Consider the following 5,720-nt stretch of genomic DNA (forward strand, 5'->3'; position numbering starts at 1 on the left):
CCACAGGAAATCGACAACTATCTGCGTAGCACTGAGATTGCGCCACCAAGCCGTCGGTTCAGATCTCGATCGCCGTACACGGCCCGCTTTGCGTCCTCAGGCCATAACTACGATGAGATTGTGCGCGGAAGGTCCCCAAGCCCGCGCAGGAGAAACTAAACAGAGCAACCTTTGGAGGTGAGGTTGCCTCACGGCGCAAACGTGAAGATCCTCTATCGCCGACCATGAGTGACGACGACGCAGCCATTAAATTGCCGACCCACAAGACGACAACGTCGACGAGGTCATGGCCAGACTTCAAGTTGACATCGCAGCCCAGCGCCGTTGCGACGGTATACCCCGGCCGCGACCTCAGCACAAGACGAAGCAGAGATCGAACACCGAAGCCAATGTGCAATACTAGGACACGAACAAGCGACCTTGAGGTTGCTGTTAACGGACGCACGGTTACCGCCCTAGATGAACTTCACCGACGAGTACCGACACCTGAACAAGGGTGTTTGTTCATGCTCGTTGTCGCGGTACGACGCGTTATCGTTTTTTTGTCGCGAACGATGCGCCGAGATCTGTCTCGAAGATTCCGATCACTTGCGTATGTTTCTACAATGTTCCAGGTTGTGCTAATAGCAGTTTGCGATGCTATGTTCTGAGCAGCCTTTAAATTGAGCGTTGACGAGTGTGACGGGCATTCTTAGTTCGACGATCGACGAGCACGTTTGTTGCTATCGCCGCCGCCGAGTTGCTTAGTTCTTTTGCGGGCGCAGGGCAGCCCAATAAAGAGTTAATTTCAGTACCATCAAGCCTGTGTGTTCTTTGAGTGTATACGGCCTTGTCATCACTACGTGACGATATTCTATACACCGATAAATCTCGAAGTTAACAAACAATATAGCCTTGCATTTTAGAAGTCGTTTACCGTGTCCTCTGTATGTTCTATCTTAGCTGTAGTGACCTTATTATTGCTGAACATGAGCAAGCACTTCCTAAGAAATAGCACTAGCTTCAACTTGATATACGCATAAATGTATAACATTAACTAACAGCTGCGCTTATTTTCTCCTGCTCCGTTTTTCTTCGACGCAACCTCGAAGAACTTGGGTATAAAAGCAAGCTAGAGATGAGACACGATCACTATCGACGACGGGCGAAGAACTGCTAATAGACCTACACCAAGATGCGTTTTCTGGCACTCGCACTGCTCATTTTCATGATTGTTGCAGTTCTCGCTGCGCATGGAAAGAAGCAGAAGAAAGGTATTATTGACCATTTTTAACTTCCCCAAATAGTCTTATGTCTAAACGTTTACACATGATTCCATTGGAGCTCTGCAGATTGAAGATATCTGTATTTTTTTTTAGACATAGCATGTAATTTGTTTTGCATACCGCTTCGTGTCTCTAGTAACTGCGCCAAAGTTAAATTCTACCACTAAGTGAAATGTCTTTAACGGGTGGTAAACCAGAGTAACCTCGTAACTACGGGTGTATTTGGTGACCTACCTTCATCAGCAACGAAGAATACGTTTTGCCAGCGGAATCCGCAGATTTTTGCCACGATCTCAACACAAGGTTAAAATTAATTTATACATCCATATAAATAAATAATGCATGCATACAAAGAAAAACGAGCAGTTGACTAAAGATTTTAATGATGAAAAATATTTGCCATTTTATTTGAATTCTTAAGTACCACGGCGTGCCATATAGATACTCTTCTGAGTGTAAGATAATGGTGCAACTAAGAAACTTCGCATTAGAAGCTATTGATAAATGGCATGCATTATTATTGAAGCCACTGCATGCCTTGAGAAAGCAAGTTACAGGTTTGAAGAGGCTCTAGAATGAAGCGGTTGGTTAGAGATGCATGTGAAAAACGCAGATATTGTTTTATGCCGGTAGTGGCTTTATTAGCAACATCATGCAAATTTGGTGTCCTCGGCTTCTAGGCAAGTGCGACTACAATGGTGAAACAATCCAAGACGGGGAGACCCTAACTCTGCAAGGGCCTTGCGAGGAAGTAAAATGCGAAAACGGCAAAATCCGGGTCCTCGAAAGGTGAGTATATGTTTACTCCAAATATATAGTTATAATCTTAAACTTGTTCGATTTTTTTTTTTTTAGAAATTGTTAATACTTGGAAGTGCCTAATCGTCATTAGCATAAACTAACAGTTGCAGATTCGCAGGGGTAGACCCATTAAGCACACGAATTGACAAACTTAAATATTTCTTCATAAGCTTTAGTCATGAAATAAGCAAACGCTGCTATTGGGGCACATATCACAGATGAATCGTGTTTAGCTCGTACAGCTCGTTTCGTTTGCTCGCGATAGCGTTAAAGATCCCGTTACACAGAACATTCGGCGTCGGCGTTGTGAACCGACATTCATGGGCATGGCCGGGTATTGCTTCTTTGATGGTTTCTGCGACTTAACCAAACCACATAAGAGAAATAGTTGGGAGTACCTACCAACTGGGGTAGCTCATTTCAGCTGGATTCTTGGAATATGAATCATGCCTCCAGTGCTCTTGTGCCGAGTCAGGCACGCTTCACCTGTAGGCTTCGCTCACGTTCATGAGATTTAGTTAAATTGGGGCTTCATATGTCGGGTGGTCGCATACGCTATCGCGTCATGGCCTTAAAGGCGAAGCTTAAGTGTCCTTAACAATCTTAAGGCGAAAACCTATAATGGCTCATGCTGTCGTTCGCAGAAGGTGTCAGACTTTGCGGCCAGCCTAGGTCACATGATGCCACCAAAGAGAAAGGCCACCGGGGGCAAGGTGGACCACCCTGGGTCCAAACCCCGAAGGAAGATGCATTAAGGCTTACGCCTTCATGCCTTTCGGCTACGCCTTTCGTTACGAGGGGTGAGGTAGCTGGCAGAGGATGTGGCCGAGCACTAAGGGTATCCTGACACTACGTTTGTCAGGAGCTGCCAACTCGGGCCTCCCTTTTCATGTGGGAGGGTGATATCAGAATGAGCCTGCCAAGACCCTTGCATTCACGTTATCCCTAGGCAACGCAGGCACGTTCATACGGTTCAGTTAAAGCGGGGTTTTATACGTTGACTGGTAGCTTACGCTATATCGTCATACCGATCCATGGCTCCCATGCGGCGCATCCTCGAACGCCGCAGCACTCAGCATACAGAAGCAGACGAAGTAAACCAGGAATCAGCGAAGTTTCAAAGAAAGGCTTTCGCTTACCGCACTTTACTGGCCCAAAGTGCCACACAATTTTTTTCTCGGTACCAAACGAATTATGCTGAGATGATTCCTTACACTCCAGATTGCGCGCTAGTTCGAAACAATGATAGGCAGCGGTCAATATTTTGCATCTGAAAAAGAGAACAGTTCTTAAATTCTGCTTGGAGAAAGGCAGGTTGATACATTTAATGCGTCCCTAGTATACTCTTTGCAGCATCATTATACCTTGAAACATGAATTATAAACATTCTGATGTTCAAGAAGATTATGTTTTTACCTTATGCTTCCTCAGAAAAAGAATATTATGAAGAGCTGCTGAAATTTTTATATTAATACAGAATATTCTCCTGAAGCAATTCCTAATTTGATAGGACATATATCTGCGCCGATGTTTTCTTTCTTCGACCAGAATGCCTGTGCTCTTTGTGGCACCTTAAACTATTACATTTGTAGTAAAAAGAGGAGATAGACAATACAGTTAAAATCACTTCAACCTTGCAATAGAAGAATTAGTTTAAGACATAACAAATCAAGCTATCCGACCCTTTTTAGGCAATACAATGTTATCCAAAGCGGACAACGTATCACATTTGCTTTTACCTTAGTCACGCTTTACAGACACCAATGCAGCCGCTCCAAATCGCCGGCGGGTCACATGACCAGGCACCAAAGTTGAGGAAATACGAAACACGAGTATATCCAACACAGCACCCAGAAAGGTCCTTGCCAAAATGTTCAGGGAAGGCGTGGAGGTTTCAGATCTCACCATATTTTCGTACTCATTTTTAGTACATTTTACATGAAGATCATGCAATTCAAGACAAGCAACAGGCATAGATTTAGAGCCCTTTGAAATGTGGATAGAAGTCTCGTATGCCACCACTCGAAAAAACGTCTTTATTCTATGCCGTAACTTTAATTCTGCACGCGATCATCAGATCACCGGTGAATAATGACGATGACGGTAATGTACAGATGGAAGCGGTGAAAGTTCGTGCACTGCGCTCGCACAAATTTCCTCGGAACGGAAATTGCCGCCCTGGTCGCTATTTAGACGGAAGCGGGGGCGTACGGTTTCCTGCGCGAAACATGAAAAACAGTTTTTCAACGCCAACGCCGATCGGCGACGGTATGCGAGGAGATGACCTGGTAGTGCACGGGGGATGTTTGTTGGAGCACGGTGTGAGGACCGATGTAGCGGTGGAGAAACTTCCCGCACAATCCAGCACTGCAGACTACTGTTCAGAGGAGAGGTTCCTTATAGGACGAAAAGGAAACAGGTTGGTGGCGTTGGTCATCTACGCGTATAAGTTCTAGCTGGGCTGATCCAGTGTTCCGGCGAGCAATTTGTCGACAACATTCTCTGCATTAACTTATCTTCAGTGATTAGCTATGTTTCGGTTAGCTTGAAAGCAGGGACTTCAATCAGCACTCATTTATATAATGAAAATCAATTTTTATTTAACATTTCATTGCCATGAAATGAAAGTTTGATAACCACCAGCCACAAATGCCGGCACCGTGATATTCTTAGATCGGTAAATCTTTACTGTGAGGACAAATACTTGAGATAATAAAAGTCATAATAGAAAGCAGAAACGATAATTGCGATTTTGCTGAAATTAAATCGCTGTCGTATGCTTCACATATAAATTGAAGACTGGTTACTTTTAAAGACTGAATACACAATATGGAGATATGTATAATTTTATTTCATGACGATATGATTTTTTCTTTCAGGTGCCCACGCATGAGTGGTGATGCGTGCCAATACGCTAAAAATGTCAAGAAAACCGGCTTGACGTGCTGCATGATCCCTTTGATTGAATGCCACGACTAGTTAGGCGCAGTTGACGCAGATGCACGTCGCCCGGCATGCACGCCGTGGAGAATATCCTAACGTTTCTGTCAGGAAGATTACCGGTCTCATCTGGAACAAAATGCCAAACAGTAATTTTCTGATTTGCTCATTGTGACCCAGAAAAATAAAAATATGCCATGCCTAAATGCACTATATATATTTTTCCCCTAAATCATACTTCAATGCAGCACATTTGCAACTAACTCACAAAATATAATCTCCTGTAATTAAAATGATCGGCATTTAATTTAACATGTAAGCATTGAAAACAGGTTTACATGGGGGCCTAAATAGCTCTTAAAATGCCTGTTTTCGCTTGAACTATATTTTAGATACTCCCTTTGTTTCATTTTATCTACTGTTGAAAGAAAATCCTGTACAGTAGCTATTTGCCTTCCTTTCTTGTTTAACAGGCGACCCTTCGTGATTTGAACAAACAAAATGCTATTCTTGTTCAAAACCTTTTAAAAGAATGGACGATAATAAATTTGATAAAATTTTGTTTCAAAACACTGTTATAAAGGTCATAATTGTGTCGATTCTCAAAGATCAAGTATGCAGGCGCAATCTAACGCATAGCTTTTGCTGACAGTGTGCTGCACCTGGTTCTGACTGCTTAGCTTGAATTCTGCATTCGACTGTCAGAAATAAGGA

The 5,720-nt window shown here is 43.4% G+C and overlaps 1 long non-coding RNA gene across 1 annotated transcript; it reads left to right on the forward strand.

Moving 5' to 3' along the window:
• Window positions 1-1,115: 1,115 nt before the first annotated feature.
• Window positions 1,116-5,199, forward strand: LOC146177394 (uncharacterized). Its single transcript, XR_014701312.1, has 3 exons — window positions 1,116-1,253; window positions 1,946-2,054; window positions 4,946-5,199. It is a non-coding gene; the product is annotated as an uncharacterized LOC146177394 (long non-coding RNA).
• Window positions 5,200-5,720: the final 521 nt, after the last annotated feature.

Source organism: Amblyomma maculatum, chromosome 10 (assembly GCF_055883805.1).
Source record: "Amblyomma maculatum isolate TAMU_Amacu chromosome 10, ASM5588380v1, whole genome shotgun sequence".
In the NCBI taxonomy this organism is placed as follows: Eukaryota; Metazoa; Arthropoda; class Arachnida; order Ixodida; family Ixodidae; genus Amblyomma; species Amblyomma maculatum.